The sequence below is a fragment of the Schistocerca cancellata genome, chromosome 1 (genome assembly GCF_023864275.1).
Source record: "Schistocerca cancellata isolate TAMUIC-IGC-003103 chromosome 1, iqSchCanc2.1, whole genome shotgun sequence".
Lineage (NCBI taxonomy): Eukaryota > Metazoa > Arthropoda > Insecta > Orthoptera > Acrididae > Schistocerca > Schistocerca cancellata.
The window spans coordinates 159,814,518-159,835,580 of NC_064626.1; the positions used below are offsets into that span (position 1 = coordinate 159,814,518).

Genomic DNA, 21,063 nt, shown 5'->3' on the forward strand with positions numbered 1-21,063 from the left:
TGTGTAACTATTTCATTTTACATTCACATCGCAAATTAATTTGTACATATGGTAACATTCTGAACATTTCTAAGTTTTTTTCTATGCTATTTATTACAAAAAAAGATATACAGGTGTAATTTCAACACAGAACCTTTTACGCATTATAGTAACAGAAATTTTCTACGTCATAGGAGTTGTCAAGGAGAAATTTTACTTTGCTGTTTGTCAGACATTTTATGTCACTGGGTATGTGACAAAAAAATTTTTGTTGCAGCATTGCGCACACGTTTTTGCGCTAAAGACAACTTTAATGTGAAGTGTTGAATTTCATTTTTCCTAGTGGTATTGTAATTGTGTACGTCATTGAAGTGGATTATTATTTACGGAAAACCTCACGAGGGAATAAATATACTGTGAAGCAATAGTCAGGATGCCCAACTCTTAAACAAATGTCTACAACATGATCTTTGGTGAACACATAATTATTATTCTTACAGCACGATTTTTCACAATGAAAGCTTTAAAACAGCTCTCAAAAGTAGTTAACGTGGTAAGAGATCATTATTAGTCTAGGATGAGACACAGACTGTGTTACAGATTTTTCCATTTTTTTTCATGTGATCACGATTTGATAAACAGAAGAATTGGTCACCTGTCCATCCTTACAAAGGTTTATGTCTCATACAAACACAGAGAAACTAGAAACGTTATGACAGGTTTCAAGCTGTTATTGACATCAGTTCAAGTTGTTGACCAGTATAGGCTTAAGAATAAATGCCCCTGTCTCCTATATTATGAACAAGCTTCCTCCGTGTGTAGCATTCTAGACCTCTGGGTGTCAGTCAGAGCAGAACAAAGGAACGGGAGAGCCTAGATCCAGTCCCCGCGGCCGGGGTCCAAGCGAGCAGTGCGTGCGCAACAGCTGCGCAGAACACCCGAGGTGGGCAGCAGCCGATGCAAAATAAATCGAAGCAGGCTGTGGTGTTGTGAGGTGCGCAGTGAGGTTTGCTTCGCATTTTCTGCGATATCACCGCTCTCCGTGAGTGTCCGGTGTTCAGGCGTTGCGTTTTGTGTCTACGGGCATCGAAACATCTAACGAGCTGTCGGGAAAGTGCTTATGGAGGTTAGTAATTTATTTCTACCGCCAACTTTCTTTGTTCAGTCGTGTTTTGACAACACGGCATCAGCCATCTTGCCTGTTTACATGTCATTTCATAGAATTGCGAGAAGTATAGAGTATATATGTGTATGTTTTCAGGCGTCTGTGGTTTCTTTTTCATTATGTTCTTCCTGTAAAGTGATGACACACAGTCTCCGTGCTGAAAACATCACCTAACGATTCTCTCTCGTAGAACGAGAAACCGCCATGGATTTTCTACTTTGTTACAAATTTTGGCATTGACGCGATTTGAGTAGCCGTTAAACTTCGTAACTGTTGACTATTTTAAAACTGAGGCGCATTTCAAACCAAGATTATTCACCTTGTTATTTTGCTGAGCGCTTTGTTGTTCCAATCAGCTGGCGGCAGCCATGTGTTACAGCTGCTTCCTTTCATGTCATATCCAGTCGTGGTGCGCACTAGAACTGCATTCAGAGTTTCGTTAAGACTCCGTCGACAGCGTACAATAATCACTGTTACATATAGTATTGACGGAGGATTCGCAAACACCGAACGAACGCTACATTCGTCTTGACAACAGAATGCATTTTGTGACGAATATTTACGGAAATAACAACGTCGTGGGAAAGAAAAAGAGAGTAGCGGAAAACAGTATAGTTACTTGAGCCCTTATGATAAAATCGTACGCGAAAGGGGACATCAGTCTCTTTCTCTCTCTCTCTCACACAACAGTTAAAAACATGTTATGTTTACTGAATCTGAAATGTTGGGGTGTTAAATTACAGTGCATGCCGCATGCAATCATTGAGAGAGTATCAGTAAATTACTGAAGTATCCATCATCATGTTTTTGCATCAGTTTTAGATAGTTTTTAGGAGTGGTGTATAGATAACATACAATTTTCCCAGTACAGGTACAGCCAAATTAATTACTTTTGTTTGCTGTAATTATCTCAGCGTGTGTTCAGAGCAATATTGTTTTGTTTTCATACTCTGGATCATAACAAACAAGTACTGATAAAGATGTGGCTCTTTATCAGATGTCTGAGAGTCTTCATGTATATATTTTCAGAGACAAATGTTCAGAATGAGTAATTTATACATTGCTCTATACTTGCAGCATAAGTCTCTTTGTTTTGAAAACTATGATTTTGAAGCTACTGATAAACGAACGTTCAGCATAGATAAAATGGAGGAAAAGAGGTACTTGTTTGCAGTTAAAGAATGTAGTTTTTCATATGAAAATAAGTGATAAAATTATGGTGTTTAATGAGAAGAGTGAACTTACTGTTTTAATATACTTGGGCTGGTTTCTTGACTGAAGTTATTTAGACAACTCTCAAAAGCAGTTAATATGGTAAGAGATCATTATTGATCTAGGTGAGATACAAATTGTGTTACAGATTTAACGTTTTATCATGTGGCTACAACTTCATGAATAGAGTTGGTCGACTGTCCTGTTGTTGTCAGCAATAAAGTTTATCTTTTTCTCTACCGTACCTATAGTGAGTATTAAGTAACAGTACATCAGTATTGGAATGTGATGTTTTGGAGAGTTTATTTTTAAATGAACTTCCTGTGGTGACCATCATCTGAGTATTCTAACACAAATCATTTTCAGTTTACACCACATGCTTTGAGAATTGTTGGACTGTAGCCACTATTTTGCAAAGCTATTGAAGAACTTTGTCCTTGTTTTGTTGTTTGGGTTTCCATTTGAAAAGTAATGTGATTGAAATTCGTTGAATCACCTCACATATTTATTGTGCTTATTGGGGTATGTGCAAGTTCAAACAGCTTGCTGAAAATTATAACAAGAGTAGTATAAAAAGTATCTGCTGTATATTTACAATATTTCAGTACACACTTGAATGTTGTGGATAATCAGTGCTTTGTTAACAGACATTCTGAAAGACCTTAAAGAAAGACAAAGATGTATTTCACAATAAACAATCAAAAGTGATAACTGACAAATTACTTTGCTAAATATACATGGCAGCTTTAGTAAATTATGGATACTTATCAGTTTTTCCTGCAGTATAGTAGAAATGTAGAGAATGAGTACATATTCTGTAGAATATTGCACTTGAGCACCTTGTAGTCATGTGTGTATTTTTACCTCGCAGTAATGTGTTTGTAGTCATAGTCTTGAATGTAATATAGGTAAATGAAGAATGCTAGTTAAGTCTTTATGGTCAAAGATTAGTAAATCGTGTCTGTTATGACCTTGAGGCCTTTTTGGCAAGTGATTACTGTAGTAAAGTTGATCATGTATCTGTTTTTCTACAATGTGCAAATGAAACTTAACTGCTGCATTTGTGCAACACACTGCCTTTTTCATACAAGTGGCAAATGCATTTCATAATCAATAAGATGTCATGTGGTTTCATATTAAACAGTGATTCATTTACTTAATGCTGTTGTTAGAACTGGACTTTCTTCCACTGCCATACATATGAATTGTGTACACTCAAGAATGAATTCTGGTATCAAAGGCCATAGTTTCCAGTATGTGCACAGGAACAGGTTTAGTCAAGTAAATCACAAAATTTTCTACAGAGAACTCGCACCACTGAATAATGGGCAATATTGTTTGATTGTGGCACACACGGAATTAAAAATAAAACCTCATTGAGTTTTCTTTGGCCTTTTTTTAAAAATAATACATTAGTGTTTAGTTTTTGAAATATCTTGTGACTACCTAATTTGAGACTGAAGGTAAGACAGGATGAGAGCTGTGCAGAATGACAGTATAAGACTGTCAATGAATTTTTTGTATGATAGCAGTGCCTGAACAAGTGTACACAGAGATGTTACTAGTTTAGATGTTGGTCATCAAGTCTTCTCCATATAATGAATAGACATATACATGTCTGCTCATCATATGTTCCATTCTGGTCAGTGATACTTGTTAACCAACAGTTCGCAAATTCCTCACACTGTCCATAAAAAAGGAAAAGTAACCTTTCTTACTCTCCCATATATTGTTTACAGTACTGTAAGTGGTAGAAAAATAAGTTGCACTACAACATACATAGCCATTAATTTAAAGACACTTTTTCTCTTTGCAGCGTATGCTGAATAACAGTAAGAGGTAGTAATAATTGAGTATAGAAGAGAAGGGACCACAGTTTTAAGAGATGTTGTACTGATTGCAGTAACTTAAGGGATTGGTATGTTTGAAATAATTTATTCGTGCTAGTAAGGTTTAGATTTCAACACTAGAGGAAGTATGCGTCATGTTGGTTATGCAGAAAAATGCATTGCTAACACTGTACATGGTTTAAGATAATCATGTTTACTGCTTTCTTGTCCATACTTAGTCTGGCAACTAACAATGTTCTTACTGAGTGAGGTGTTGCAGTGGTTAGGACATAGTATTATCATTTGGTGGAATTGTTCTTAATTCCACATCACCTTCACCAATCCAAGTTTGTGATCTCTTTCTTGAAAATCACATTGTTGATAGAACAATAAACCCAAATCTTCTTTCCTTCCTTTTTGCAATGTCACCGATCTTAAAAACATATTTACATGCTGGTAGCCATGTATTAAAGTTAGGAATTGAAGTTTTACATATTTATTATAGGTTGCATTGTTTCTGCTTGATGAAAGCCAGTATGTTTGCAGAAGGGATACTGTCAGGAAGGGTGTTCCATTGCTAATACTGCAACATCCACCCACATATTTTGAGATGATTGATAGAATTGTTTCTTTGGATTCACATAACAAGGCAGTCAGTATGGTGTGAAGCATCAAATGGAAGCATGAGTAAAGTACAAAAGTAAAGCTGTCGACCAGTAGTTCCGTTTCAGAATTTAGAAATCTGACTGTGTTTTTAACTAACAGCACTGTTTACAGCAAACCTTTGCTCTGTGGTTTTTAGGAGCAGTTTTAAGATACATAGACAACAGTGTAATAATTGTGTGGTTGCCCTCACCTCCATTCCACATACAGTAATATCTTCACTCTGTCTCTCTCTCTCTCTCTCTCTCTCTCTCTTTCTTTTCTTTCTTTCTTTCTTTCTTTCTTTCTTTCTCTCCCTCCTCCTCCTTCGACAAGCTTATCTCTTCAACAAGGTGTTCAGCACTTTTCCTGAATGTGTAATCCTTTAATGTCTTGTAGGTGATGCTATTGTACTCTTTGCAGTCTCTTCTGTAATTCTCTCCCATTGTTGAGAAAAGTGTCAATGGTTATTAATGACATACATCAAAGAAGAATTCTAAGCATATGTACATGTAGTCTGCACACAGCAAAGCATCCTTAGCTTCTAAGAAATGAGTACTTTTCTTTGCGGAACACGACCAATCTCTATTGTGAACCATTTTGTTTTCGATCACAGGGAATGCTTGTGCAAGGGACATTATCCTAAATGTATCACTTTTTCAAATTTTGAAATTAATTTTTTGCGTGATAATCGGCGTCCCTATGATATACACCGATCCAGATTTACAGTGAGGGATCAACGAAGTCAACATTGCTTATTTATGTACTCACATCAGACGCTACATTTCATTGTTTTACTACGCGTTGAAGTTCAACGTTTGGTTTGCTTTTCTTCGCTGCACTTTGAATTTTCGATTAATCTCGAAAAGAGTGCTTTCATTTTACAATAAAACTGATCCACTGCCAAGAAGAACACGATTGTCATAAGTTAACAAACTGTCATACGCCGATCTTGCATCTGTCCGTATTTTCATAGCAGTTCCAACTAAATGTGTCTGCCTTCACTAGCAGCACTTTTTTGCGATGAAATGTAACATGTTTGCGCTGTAAATGTCATCATCTGATGACGAACTTGCTTATGTATGAGAAATGGCTAATTGGCAAACATTTCAAGACAATATGTCGCTAATGTTTGTTCCTCCAACTAGAGCTATATTCAAGTTACAACCCGTCTTACAGTTTACATACGTCTATAATGCATCTTAAGAGGAAGGTGTTCTTTTTCTTGAACATGCTGGCATTCATCGGTGGTTAATACGTAGGAGAGTAGTAGGCGGCTGCTGCTTTATGCTTGTGATCGATACTACGGTAGGTTTCAAAATGTTAACGACCAGAGATTCGGTTCTCGGCGTGTTGAGACGGGCATGCTGTCTGCCCGGAAGGCGTTTGGCCGCTGCAGCGCAGCTGCACTGGGTTCAAGGGCACTGAGCTCAGGGCCGCCCTGCAGGGGACAAAGGGCTGCTACGTCACACAGCCCTTCACGCACCTGCTCCTCCTGTTACTACTGGTTCCATTTATTATTAGCATTTATTACCATTGCTACGTCAGTGAAGTGTCAGGACCTGATGGACTGCGATAAGTTTGCGTTAAATCACAATAATACGTGTATATAACTTGAGGCAGTAATTAAGAAAGGAGGTACACAGTGCTGTAACGTATTCCCCACATTATTAAAAACCGAGTATTCGATAAGCAGGAAACTGAGAAGAAATATAGAAAGGGAATAAGTCAAGAGAGAAGAAATATGTTTAAAGTTTGGTTATTGCAAATGTCGGAGATGGCATTTAGACTTGGAAGATCTATTAAATGGGGTGGATAGTGTCTTCAGAAAGAAGTCATAAGTTGAAGTTCATAGAGGCTAATGAAGGATAGTGAAATCGGGCGATGTTGAAGGAATTAAATTAGCGAATGAGACAATAAAAGTAGTGGGTATTTGCGCAGCCAAATAATTGACGCTGGCAGGAGATGACCCGATATGAAATGTAGACTCGCAATAGAAAGAAAATCTTTCCTGTACGAAATACGTATTGATTAGCGAAAACATTATGACTACCACCCGCTGAAAGATATACAGGGTGGACATTAATAAAACAGACGAACTGCAGGGACGGATTTCTGACCGCAAATGGAGTAACAAAGATCGCGTGAACATATGTCCGGAAATGCATCGTTGCCACGGTAGATGGCGCTGAGGAATAAAAGTTCCTCTGACCATGTGTGTGTGTTCCTTGTGTGTTTCAGGCTGTGAACTGACGCAGTGTATTGTAAGCAATAGAATGGACCGGTATTCATGTCGGGAACAAACCGAGATGGTGGTTGTGTACTGCCACGCAGACGGAAATGGTCGAGAGGCAGCACGACTATACCAAAGCAAGTATCTTCACAGATCACAACATAACATTTCAAGCCCATTTTGGGCATTTGTGAGATCAGGACTACTTTCAGACAAACGAATTTGCAGAGAGGCGGCGGACTGTGCGTACATCATACTCCGCCACATACCATTAGGTGGCTTGCGCAGTATGATGTAAATGTACATCAGTTTTGGAGGACCGATCTCTATAGGAGATTGAGACGAACCCTAGTACAAACTCCAGGCAAATGACCCGCCAACATGGTGTACGCCAAAGTACGGTTATGTGCATCCAGCATGACAACCATTAGTATCCCGATCACCTGCAAAGAGCGCAAGGATTGCGAAATGTATTTTGTTCCAGTACGCTTTGCTTTTCGTTGCTCGCATACCGTCCACTTAAGGACACATGTTCATAGAACCTTTCTTCCTCCATTTCCAGTCAGTCCCTGTAGTTTGTCTGTTTTATTAGGTTCACCCTGTATAAGCGTGACAGACGAATTACTCTAGTAAGGCAACGGGCGGAAAGTGAGGATATTCTACAGCAAGAGCGACTTCAGCAAAGGCCAGATTGTCATGCAGTGGCTCAAGGATTCGCGGATCACGAAAGCGGCAAAATTTGTTAGCTCTTCGCTTGCTGACGACGTGAGCAGCATCAGTGGAAGTGGTTGACGGAAGGTGAAATCACAAGTAGGCGACAATATGCTCAGTTTCTAACCCTCATCACAGAACATGTAAGTGTGAGGCTTTCCCACGATTTGTGGCAGATCTGACGACAGAATAAAATGCTGGTGAAGGCACAAGTGTTTCTCGGAGCACACCAATCAGCGTCCGTTGTTGATAAACATGTGCTCTGCTAAAGACAACCCCTACGTGTTCCCATGTTGACCCAAAAACGACATCAGTCGTTGATATTGGACCCTACATCAATGTAAACTTGTCAGACTGGCTCCCGGCTGCTCGAAACATGCCTCGCGCCGGCGAGGAATCTGGTGTGGGCAATATTATACAAACCTCCCTGATTTCAAAGACCCAGGAAAAAAACCATAGTAGATATGACAGTGAAAAATGCACCACATTGTAGAGCATCTCAAAGAATTTATTTATTATCAATGCACCTCTACATGTGAACCATTTGTAGCACGAAGCCTATCGAGTCTATATTTAATTTCTTGCCAAGTTCTTTGTAACATTTCCTCTGTTTTGCAATCACATTAGCGATATGGTGTCGCAACGTAGGAATATCGTCCACTTTGGTGGCATACACGCGCTCCTTCACGAATTCCCACAAAGACGTAATGTCGGGTGAACGTGGTGGCCAGGCGATGGGATCTCCGCGACCGATCCAAGTATTGGGAAATTTCCTATCCAGGAACTGGGGAACAGCCATTGACCAATGCGGCAGAGCTCCATCCTGTTGAAACATGATGTTGGGTTGCAAGTCTTGCATCTGAGGGTACACAAACTGAACCAACATGTCCAGATACACTGACCATTCACTGTTTGTTCCGCAAAGAAGAACGGTCCAACAATCCTGTCGTTCATTAGCCCGCACCAGACGCTTAGGTTCGGGCTATCACAAACATGTCCAATGACAACGTGCGGATTTTGCGAACCTCAAATCCGAACATTATGTCAATTAACCCTTCCTGATAGATGAAAGGTTACCTCATCTGAGAGTAAACATCGTTCCAGGAAGCTGGCATCCATATCAATAGGCTGCAGCATATCCGCAGCAAATTGTTGTCGGCGTGGTTTGTCGTTCGGCGTCAGATGTTGCAGAATTTACACTTCTTCGTAAGCACACATACGAAGACGCTGGTGAACTACACGATGCAATGTTGATCGAGGTACATAAAGCTTGACGAATTAAGTGGGCTTCTGAGAAACTTTTGTCTGATGTACTCCACAGTCTCTTCTGAAATTCCGTAACGTGCACCGCCAGAATGTTTCAGAACACTTCCTATGGCCAGAAACTTCCTATACCATTTCGTAATTGTTTGCACATCAGGTGGATCGCATTCATACACACTACGCTAATTTCTTTGCATAGTAATCGGCGATTTTGTTTCTGCAAACCACACTACTGATTGCCTGCGCTGCTGTGGAGTTGCGCATTTTCACTTCATGCGGCCATGCTGCACTCTGGCGACGATACTTGGCACTTCTGACGCGGGAATGTAATTTCTTTGAGATGCACTATGTCGTATCTACTGTGGTTTTTCTCTCCTGGGACCTCGAAATCGGGGAGGTTGGAGTGGGACACCCTGTACTTATCAGTGTGCTTGTCACAGTGACAGAATCATGCCATAGTAGTTTTCAAGTAGCATTAATGTCTTGGCAACCAAAGTCGATAGGTCGCAATCCGATGGAACACATCGGGGCTCTATGGGGTCACCAGCTCCGCGCCAACAAACTACGGCCAATAATTTGCGGGAATTGCGGAATTGTGCGTAGACATCTGATGCCACATACCGCAGGAGGCTTACCAGTGACTGTCCGAATCCGTGACACCAATAGTCGCTGCTCTATTGCGCTAAAGTAAATATGTTGTGGCTCATCATTTATGTTCATTTAAATGTTAGGACGTCTTTTCTGAGGTATTTGCCAGAAGTATCTGTTGTAGGGAAGTGAAAGGTGAACGATAAACAGTTCGGGCAAGAAGAGATGGGAGCTTTTGAATTTGGTGCTATAGAAAAATGCTGAGGATTAACGGGCTAGATCGAATAACGAATGGACAGGTACTGCTTCGCATTGTGCAGGAAAGAAACTTCAGGTACAATTTAATTTTATTAATTAAAAGAAGGGGTAGGCTATCAGAAATATCCTGAGACTTCAAGAAATATTTAATTTGATTAATGAGGTAAAAACTGTAGAGGAGACAGAGGCTTGACTGCATTAAGTGGATTGAAGTGGATATAATTTGCAGTAATTATGCAGAGATGATAGACGTGCACGGGATAAACAATAGTGAACAGCTACACTTAACCTGTCTTCTAACGGAGGCCACAACAATTTAAGTTATAATAACATAAAACCACTGTATTATTTCAGTGTCATGACTAGTGTCTTAGGACAGCTGCAAGTGAGATAGGCGTTGTTATATCACTGGAAAAAAATTCGCGCACACAATATAAATGTTCTTTTAGATCATACAAACAATTTTACTTTGAACAGGAAAACTGGTAGAAACTGGACGGTTTGGTAGGACACTAAACATTCTCACAGCCACCATTGCGAATCTACCATGCGTCTTGGCCAATGTAGACTGCCCATATTCCATGTGTTGTGATTTTCATGTGTCTTGCTGGATTATTTTCAGTTTACTTACTTCCGCAGCTCTGCAATATTTTAGAAACGACATTTCCCGCCTAGACTCTTGCGAATGAGGCTGCCAAACACGTATTGGACGGAAACAGTCGAAACTCCATATTCAACAAAAATGGTCTGTAACTGTCTGTTTGCAGACTGCACCTAATGATCGTCACTGCTTTCTCCTGTAACAGCAAATGAACTCTTTTATTTGTAAACCAATAATGGTGACGAGTAGTAAAATTGATGGATTATAGCCATATATTGGCCAGCTGGCGGCAAAAAATTCTTAATCTTACTAAACAAGTGGTTTATTAACAAAATAGGTTTAAAGTGGTAGTAATTTTGACTTACCCTGACCTTCGCTTTTATCGAAACTTTCGTGACAGTGATATCATCTTCAACTGTATGCAAATCAATTACTAAGTTGTGACTGGCAGACTTAGGATCATATGGCATTGCGTTCACTTGCTAGATGCTTCGTTTTGTTTCTGCACCCGCGCCCTTTTCATGGTCAGTCAGTTCCATTTTGAATACGGAACTATTCAAAAGGCAAGACGTAAGTTGGAAGCACGGCAGTTGCTTAAGATACGGAAATATGCATCCATATCTATTAGTCACCCGCTCTTCTCAGTGTAGATAACCTTGTGGTACAAAGATCCACAAATACTCGCACGAATCGTACATACCAATGCAAACTTGCGGCACATGAACATAAAACAGATATTTTTGTGTAGAATTAGACAAGATGAAGGAAAAAAAAAACAAAGCTACGAAATCAAAGTTGACATGTGAGCTGAATCTTTTAAGAGTTCATAATTTACGTGGAGTATGTGGCTTGAGTAGAATTCAATACACTTAGAAAAGTAGTCTTGCTACACAGTTTTTTTATGAGAGTGTTAAGTTACTTTTAAGACCTTGTTCCTTTTGTAAACTATTGCTACATATTTCTAACTTCTCCAGCAAATGGTATTTAGCCACTATAGGGACGTTCTCTGTCTTTTTCAGTAAGCTCCCAATGAAACGCAGCCTGCAGTGCCTATGTAGTCGTTCTCTGTACGTTGCTATTCTCAAACATTTGGATGGCATGGCTGTCTCTAATCACTCGTTTATCCAGTAGTCAAAGGCAGCTTGTCTTTTAAATTTGCCGAAGCGCACACTTCACACTTGAGATATTAAGGAATACTCACCAGTAATTGCACCAGGGTGGTATTTTTCCGTAATCTAATCCGTGTACTACTGAAGTTCCCGTCCGATAGAATTACCTCATAGATAATTGTGAAATACACGACATCTTTGAGGTCGCAAGTTGTATTATTCGCAAAATCTTTAGTATATATCGTGATCAGCTGCGGCCCTGTTTCATTTCCTGTGACACTCCGGTTATTACTTCAGTCTCTGTATTTATCCATCCGTAGCACGTCATGATATGTCATATAGTTTATCTCCTCCTCCCCCCTAATGTTTTCGTGTCGCACGGTATAAAGGGATTTTAAAATCTCCATTCACTTAATCAGTCTGGTAACCTTTATTCGTGGCACTCAATTATCTCATTGTTACTGCTTCGGCAGAACTGGGAATTACATTGACATTTGGCGCTGCATATTTTATTTTGCCAATTTCACACGCCTGTGTGATGTCAGCATCTATTGTTGCTCGCGTGTGTGAGAAATGCGAAGTACTCAAAGTAGTTTAAGCATTAATTGCCTGTCCATCTCGCAGAAGTTTACACAGGTACTTCAGCTATTGTTTCAGGAATTGTCACAAATTTAGTGTAAGCAGAGCCTAGTGACTAGCTGGCAGCTCGAAATACGCAGTTCATTAGCGAACATAACAAGGATTGGGACTTCAGGGATACGTGTTTCATAATCAAAACTGGACAAGCGCGAAACGCACATGTTTCGTGAACATGTTTTGTCTATTTTTACTCTTTCTTTCTTTCATATTATAGTAACTTTTGTTTTTGGCTTACAGTTATTGTTCTGGTGTCTGTTTGAGCACTTTATGAATTATTCTTAAAATCCATTTCGATACTTGGATATACTCTGTCGTATTCATTTAGGCCCGCCCATCCCCTTTCATTGCATTTTTAGAAACTAATTCTAATTTATAATACGTTGCCTATCCTGCATGCGTGTTCACTTATGTCACATAGATTTGCTTCTGCTTCTTTCTCCTTCCGCACTCCTTCGTTAAATGTTTAGTACACTTTAGTAACTTTTTGTTCTTTTCAGAAAACATTTTTGCAGCCACTTACCCCTGACAGTGGGACAGTTTCCTTTTGTTTACGAAATCGTTCAACCATGCAGTTGTAATGATTAAAAGTAAAATATAAAGCGAAAATAAACTGTAATGTATTGCCAGTTGCTGTTCTGTGTAAATTATGCATGTATGTCAAAGTATAAGATAGCTTCTTAGAGTCGTACTTTCAAGACCCTTGTATTTGTTGTTGTATGTTAATGATCTGGCAGAATTAATCATTTTGTAGGGAGCAGTGGTACAATATGGTACTTACTTGACTCTACCATGGGGCAAGCAAAGTAAGTGGACGCAAATTAAACAAAAGAAAACTCACCAAGACATTTTCTTCACTATCAAGTAATTAACTATCGTGGATGCAATGGCTGTAATTTTGTTTTGCTCCATATCTTGAGGTATCTCGAACAGAATGTCCTATTTAGTGGCAGCCAGCATGAATTCCGTAAATTTCGGGTATGCGAAGCCGAACTCGAGCTTATCTCGCGCGACATCCTGGAGCAATGGTTCAGGGCAAACAGGCGGACATAGTATTTCTTGATTTTCGTAAGACGATTGACTCAGAATCACACCAACGCTAATTAGCGAAAGTAAGATCGTATGGGATATGAAACAAAATGGTCGATTTGAGGATTTATTGGTAGGGAGCACGCAGCAATGGAGAGTCGTGGACGCATGCAATTTCAGGCTTGCCCCAACGAAGTTTTTTCGAGCACTTGATCTTCACTTTGCATGTTAATGATTTGGAAGACATTAATAGTAATCTTCCATCTTTTGCAGATGATGCAGTTGTGTACAATGAAGTAGTAACAGAAAAAAGCTGCTCAGATATCTAACGATATCTTGATAATATTTCAAAGTGGTACTAACAAATGGTTCAAATAGCTCTGAGCACTATGGGATTTAACATCTGAGAACTACTTAAACCTCACTAACCTAAGGACATCACACACATCCATGCCCGAGGCAGGATTCGAACATGCGACCGGACTGAAGCGCCTAGAACCGCTCGGTCACCGCGGCCGTCGTGGTACACAGTGACAACTTGCTCTAACTGTTCAGAAATGTTAAATTGTGCACTTCACAAATCGTAGAAACGCAGTGTCTTATGCCTAAAATTTCAGCGAGACGCAACTGAAATCTGTTGATACTCATGCAAATGCCTGAAAGTTGCGATTTGTTGGGACGTGAAATGGAATGATCATACAGGCTCAGTTGTTGGTGAAGAAGGTGCCAGACTACAGTTCATTGGTAAGACACTGGGACAATGCTTATTAGTCTACAAAGGAATTCGCTTAAAAAACACTTCTGCTACCCATCCTAGAATAAAACTCAAGTGTGTGGGACTCGTACCACATAGAATTAACAGAGGCTATTGGACGTGTTTTAAGGAGATCATCTCGAGGTTGGTTCGACGCATACGAGAACGTGACTGGAAAACCTGAACTAGTACACACTCGCGAAAGCTTGCTTACAAAATTTTGAAAACGAGTGTCATGTGAAGAATCGGAGAATATGCAGTGTCCACCAAGTGTCGTTCCCGTCGAAGCCACGAAGACAAGATCAGACTAACTGTAGCACGCGCTGTGCAATTTAAGCAGGTTTTCTTCTCGTTCTGCATACCCGAATGGAACGGAAGAACGCTAATGGGAAGTTCCCGATATACAACGCAATTCAGTGGTTTGTAGAGCGTGGATGTAGATCTTTTGTCATTTGGATGTCACGTTGACGTTAAGCCGGGTAGTACGAGATGCATTCAAGTTCTAAGGCCTCCGATTTTTTTTCTAATTAACTACTCACCCGAAATCGATGAAACTGGCGTTACTTCTCGACGTAATCGCCCTGCAGACGTACACATTTTTCACAACGCTGACGCCATGATTCCATAGCAGCGGCGAAGGCTTCTTTAAGAGTCTGTTTTGACCACTGGAAAATCGCTGAGGCAATAGCTGCACGGCTGGTGAATGTGCGGCCACGGAGAGTGTCTTTCATTGTTGGAAAAAGCCAAAAGTCACTAGGAGCCAGGTCAGGTGAGTAGGGAGCATGAGGAATCACTTCAAAGTTGTTATCACGAAGAAACTGTTGTGTAACGTTAGCTCCATGTGCGGATGCGTTGTCTTGGTGAAACAGCACACGCGCAGCCCTTCCCGGACGCTTTTTTGCAGTGCAGGAAGGAATTTGTTCTTCAAAACATTTTCGTAGGATGCACCTGTTACCGTAGTGCCCTTTGGAACGCAATGCGTAAGGATTACGCCCTCGTTGTCCCAGAACATGGACACCATCATTTTTTCAGCACTGGCGGTTACCCGAAATTTTTTTGGTGGCGGTGAATCTGTGTGCTTCCATTGAGCTGACTGGCGCTTTGTTTCTGGATTGAAAAATGGCATCCACGTCTCATCCATTGCCACAACCGACGAAAAGAAAGTCCCATTCGTGCTGTCGTTGCGCGTCAACATTGCTTGGCAACATGCCACACGGGCAGCCGTGTAGTCGTCCGTCAGCATTCGTGGCACCCACCTGGATGACACTTTTCGCATTTTCAGGTCGTCATGCAGGATTGTGTGCACAGAACCCACGGAAATGCCAACTGTGGAGGCGATCTGTTCAACAGTCATTCGGCGATCCCCCAAAACAATTCTCTCCACTTTCTCGATCATGTCAGACCGGCTTGTGCGAGCCTGAGGTTGTCTCGGTTTGTTGTCACACGATGTTCTGCCTTCATTAAACTATCGCACCCACGAACGCACTTTCGACACATCCGTAACTCCATCACCACATGTCTCCTTCAACTGTCGATGAATTTCAATTGGTTTCACACCACGCAAATTCAGAAAACGAATGATTGCACGCTGTTCAAGTAAGGAAAACGTCGCCATTTTAAGTATTTAAAACAGTTCTCATTCTCACCGCTGGCCGTAAAATTCCATCTGCCGTATGGTGCTGCCATCTCTGGGACGTATTGACAATGAACGCGGCCTCATTTTAAAACAATGCGCATGTTTCTACCTCTTTCCAGTCCGGAGAAAAAAAATTGGAGGCCTTAGAACTTGAATGCACCTCGTATTCTGTAGCAGCGGACCCGTATGTATGGCTGATGAAACCCGTGACCCAAAGAATCAGTAGTCTTGTTGACGGAACACTTAGTAGCTTGTATCAACCGATTCTGAACAACACTAGGTTCAACAGGATGTATTATGGATGAAAATTCACACTAAAAACGTTTAGAGGAACAGGAAATATGAGCACTTAAACTTGTTGCGCCAATAATGGTTCAGTAACGTGTTGCTGTAAGCAGACTTTTTGGTGATGAGCGATATTACTCAACCTACTGGACAACGTCACATTGTTCCTTGTGGATGTGGTCGTCTCGACAGATTTTAGCTTTGCTACATGCGACATTCCTTCCGGCTCCAGAAACGCACTTGCGGTCTCATTGTCTAGCCGTCTGCTGATGATGCAGGCGATTTCTGCTGCGTCTTAACGCTGTCGTTGTGACGGCCTTAATGCGCAGCGTGTGTTTACTCTTGCTGATTTCCTGCATGTAAAACAGACTCTCCGGTTTCCATTGTCGTTGTATGAGACGTGTTCAGAAAGTATCGGGCATTTTATAATTTCGCGTGTTGTATTAGATGCACATGATTTTTTGCTATTGTGTTGGTAAACATGTCTGAGAAGAATCAATACAGAGTTGGTCATAAAGCATGTCTAGCCCGTTGTCAGTTATCAAAGAGGTGTGATTTGGTACTATCGGCTATTCATTATTTTGTATCGACGTGCACAAGCTATAAGGGTTTCGCAGAAGGCTGTGAAGAAGCTTAATATTAGGAGCGCCCTGTACGCTACACCACATCACCAAGCGATGAAATCTCGAAAAAAGTTAGACATGATAATGGAAGATCAGAGTCAGAATCAGAGAAGTGGCATCTCAACCATGAATTTTTTCTGATATTTTTTGTATGAAACGCGTGACAGCATAATTTGCTTCAAAATTGTTGAATTTCGAATCAAAACAGCGGCGAATGCAAGTTGGTCAGGACACGCTAGGTGAAGTCAACATTGAAGCAGAGCTACTGAATCCTGTGATAACAGATGCTGAAACATTGGCTTACGGAAATGACGTCGTCGAAATGAGTCAGTCGATCCAGGGGGCGCGTTCTAGATTGCCGAAACCGAAAAAGCTTGGTAAATTAGGTTAAATGTGGTTATTTCGTTTTATTCTTAGATTTCATTATTTGTTGCAGCATGAAATTTTGCCATATGTTAGAACGATCAATAAGGAGTTCTACGTAAAGGTTCAACAAGTTTGCGTGAAACGGTACGAAAAGAACAAGCCGGATTTGTGGCGAAACAATTAATGGTTTTCGCACCACGGTAACGTAACTGCTCGCTCTTTTCTTATTTTTCCTGAATTTTTGGCCAAAAGCAAAACTATAGTGATGCTGCAGCCTCCTTATTCGTCAGTCATTGGCCCCACGTGACGTTCCTCTTTCCCAGAAGTGAAGAAGCCGGTACGAGGCCGTCGTTTTACAAACATAAATGAACATATAAAAGCATCGCAGGAAGGTAAAAGCCATCACAAAGATCCAAGACTTTTTGGAGATTGGAAAACGCGTTAGCATCTAATCGGCAATTTTGTGAAAGGGTAAGTATCGATATAGACGAATAAATAAAATTATTTCTAAAAATAAAAAAAATCATTTCATTTTTTAAACACTGCTCATATCAACGCCGTTGGCTGAGACAGTATATTACAGTCATATTTTGTTTTCACAATGGACCACAACATTAAGGCCTGAACACCACTCCAGAAAGCTTCCTTTGAGCAATCCACGATCTGGACTAAGGTTGATTGAAATAATACAGGTTTTTATGCCAGGCCAAGGTTTGTGTGATAAACCTTCGAGACAGATGGGCTGTTAAGTAGCGTAGCTCCTTGTGGATCTATATGCGTGTCCATAGCGTCCAAATATTTCGTAAAAGACACCAAATAAAGCATATAAATATACAGCAACAACGGCAGTTCGAAATATGGAAAATTCTCGTCTTCGTTTCCAGCGAGACGTTGTTGTTGCTGTTGCAACTCCTGTTATTATTATTATTATTATTATTATTTTTATTATTATTATTAACTTTTCCTCAGTTACATGAAATGACTTAGCCAATCTATCACTACACCACACAAAATGTTTAATTTTTACCCCGTGGTGTACCAAATTTACCTTCCGCATTTGATACCAGAGTAGCGAGTGGTTTCTCGCTGAATTGGGTGTTCTTAAGTCCAAAGTGTTACATGATATCACTGCGAGGGTATGAAGTATTATTAGATTCTTCAGCGACTGTTCATTATTTTCACATTTATACTTTCGTAATAATTCAGTCGCTACTTCTGCAGCTGCGCGGTCTAGGGCGCCCTGTCACGGATCGCGCGGCTGCCCCCGTCGGAGGTTCGAGTCCTGCCTAGAGCATGGGTATGTGTGTTGTCCTTAGCGTAAGTTGCTTTAAGTTAGATTAAGTAGTGTGGAAGCTTAGGGTCCGATGACCTCAGCAGTTTGGTCCCATAAGATCTTACCACAGATTTCCAATTTGCTACTTCTGCAATGAAGACCACTACGGGTTTGGACGTACAAATATCGTGTTTGAGCACTATGGTTTTATTACTCCGTGAGAGATCCGTGCGAGGCAGGACTCGCTGAATGATTCGAATTTTTGTAGAGGTTTCTAAGAAAATGTTTCTTCGAGGTAACTATGGTGTTATTGGCAAACGACGACTCCACTGCTGGCGGTGAGAAAAGGATATTATAGGGCGTAATGTTATCTGAGTTGCCGTTATCAAATATACTGTATGGTAAGTGGGCACTGCATTTGCACAAATCATTCAGAGAATTTTGAGGCGTAATGACGAACTCGCACATTGTTTCTTCCGGGCTATTTTTAGGAACTGAATAAAAGTTCCTGCTGACAGCGCCAGTTCTCTATACTTGTCACAGCTAAGCTAAATTTGGTTGATTTTTAGAAATTTGGTTACTTACATGCGAAACGGAGGAGCTCCCAAATGGATTCCATTCAGGGAGAAGGAATACAAAGGAGAAGTAGCTGTCTGTTACTGTCAGATGAAATCAGAATAGCTGTTGTTTTCGTATATAGCATGCTGCCTAAGGAACTAATCGATGCTATAGTCTCCGATAGAAATATCTTGAATTTCATTACCGAAGCGCCTTGCTTTAGATTATTTATTTATTTATAGCTGACGGAAATTTTTGCTTGGGAATTTCGAGGTGGCCCGATAAGAAATGCGTTTGTGTATTTCCTGTACCACTAACAATCACTTCTGAGCAAGAGCTTCACCCCTGTTTTCTTGCCTTTCGAGTAATATGGCAGGGCAGCTCTCAGTATGTGAGGTTCACTTCGATCTATCTTCCTGGTTATATTTCCCCCCCACCTCTCTTCCCCCTTCCTCCCCCGACATGTAGTTACTTTAAGAGAGCCGTGGGTGATGTTCATTCAATATTAGGTATAGTTGTCTGTTCGCTGCGTACTGTGTATTGGTACAGGAAACATGAGCGTTATGTACTTCAGCAAAAATCTCGTCATCCGAAGAACAGACCAAAGAAAATCTTGCACACGGATTAGGGAATCTCGCAATACTAGCTAACTGGTTTTATTTCTGCAGACAGGAGCACTTTGAAAAAGCCTTACGAAAAAAGGTGGTCACAGTTGACACTGTTGCCTGTGTTCCCTAAAAGCCGCATTACAGCAAAACTTACAGAGAAAGCTAAAACTAGCGTTTGATTAATGAGGTTATCAGTGACATTACGTGCGATACATACTGTTGATAACGTTATCAGACATCACCGAGAGAGAAAGAGAGGGGGTGGGGGGGGGGGAGTTAGCGACAGTAGGAGATAAAGATATCAGATAGAAAGAAAGCAGAGATCAACATCAAACCACTTATCTCGTTGATAATAAAACAATAGTCGGTGTATTATAATAGATAAGTATACATCACCTAAGTTGTGTAACATAGTATGCTGTCTCGCACAGTAATTCGTTAGCCCATTCGAGGTAGACTTGGCGTATTTAGTGTCTGGCTGTGCTCTTACGGAAGACGCGTGGCATTACGATAACAGTGTATTGACCTCATCAAACATAATTTCGCGCAAACAACTTTCGGGGACTGTTGTGCAGTGAGATTTGGGCAGCTTGCTTTCTCCTGATTACGATCTTGTGTTGATGAAATTGTTTGCCTGTTTTGAATCTAATTTCTCTGATGCATACTTCACCTGAGCAATGGGAACACACAAACCACTAACACTGGTTTATGTTGTGATGTATGTGTCCATGTTCTCAATCATTGTGAAAGTATGAGAGAGAGTGCTGAATCCTATACTGATAAGGAGTCTTCCGCTCTCAAATAGCAGCAATGAGAGAACAGAGTTTAACGACCATCTGTCAAACGAATCCGCATAAAGTTTTTTTTATTTCTCCATGCACGTAACTAGGTAGCCAGCTCTATCGCATCGAATTTTTGTGAAGTTCCTAGCATTTTCAGTATAAAATCTTTATACATACAAGTACTGAAATACACACGCTATTAACACAGAATATATTATTAGCAGAAAGTTGTAACTTAAACGATAATGTGCAAGTTGTTATTGCAGAAAATAACGAGGGTATAACAAAGTAGGATTGTGACTGCAGTGCTTTTTTTATGTGATGCGAAACAAGTCAGTATAGAAAACAAAAGTTTCTGTCATCGACAGCTATTACACAACCCTCAAATACAATAAATTCGCAATTCACATTACTCGCTGCACATCTCCACTTACGCCTTTGCATTAATTTGAATTACTTCGTTATTTATAAATTCGGCTATGGGGTAGGTTCTTTGGTCGTAGAATACTGTGAAAGTACCACAGATTGTGTTTGAGTCTTGAACAAACTGTGAAAGAAGGCCGAACAACAGGGGGGTGACGTACTAGAACATGCATTGATACTGGCTAGGCAATAGCCGAAATCTGGATTTTCCGAATAAAACCAGCAAGAAAAGGACGACTGATTACTGTGCTCTATCATTTGAAAGTCATATCACAGTCATTGCGTGCACCCACGTTCCTAGCGAAGGGTAACTTGACTTGTGGAAGGAGTTACGGGGTGTGATAGTGTTGTACTAGTATTTGCTACTACACTTACGTTTGCTGTTCGCTACATAGATACTGTATATATTTTAATTTTCATTGAACTAGTACGGTTAAGTAGCGAGTTCTCGCCGTAGATGGGCTAACTGGGCGTGATCGACAGCCACGTTACCGTCTGCC

The 21,063-nt window shown here is 40.5% G+C and overlaps 1 protein-coding gene across 2 annotated transcripts in view; it reads left to right on the forward strand.

Annotated features, from left to right (window-relative positions):
- The first annotated feature begins 903 nt into the window (after positions 1-903).
- Positions 904-21,063, forward strand: part of LOC126167629 (protein yippee-like 2) — a 685,352-nt gene continuing 665,192 nt past the window's right edge. For both annotated transcript variants that reach the window (XM_049920491.1, XM_049920490.1), the window contains exon 1: positions 904-1,105. The gene's annotated coding sequence lies outside the window, so the exon portion shown is untranslated. The remainder of the gene's footprint in view (positions 1,106-21,063) is intronic.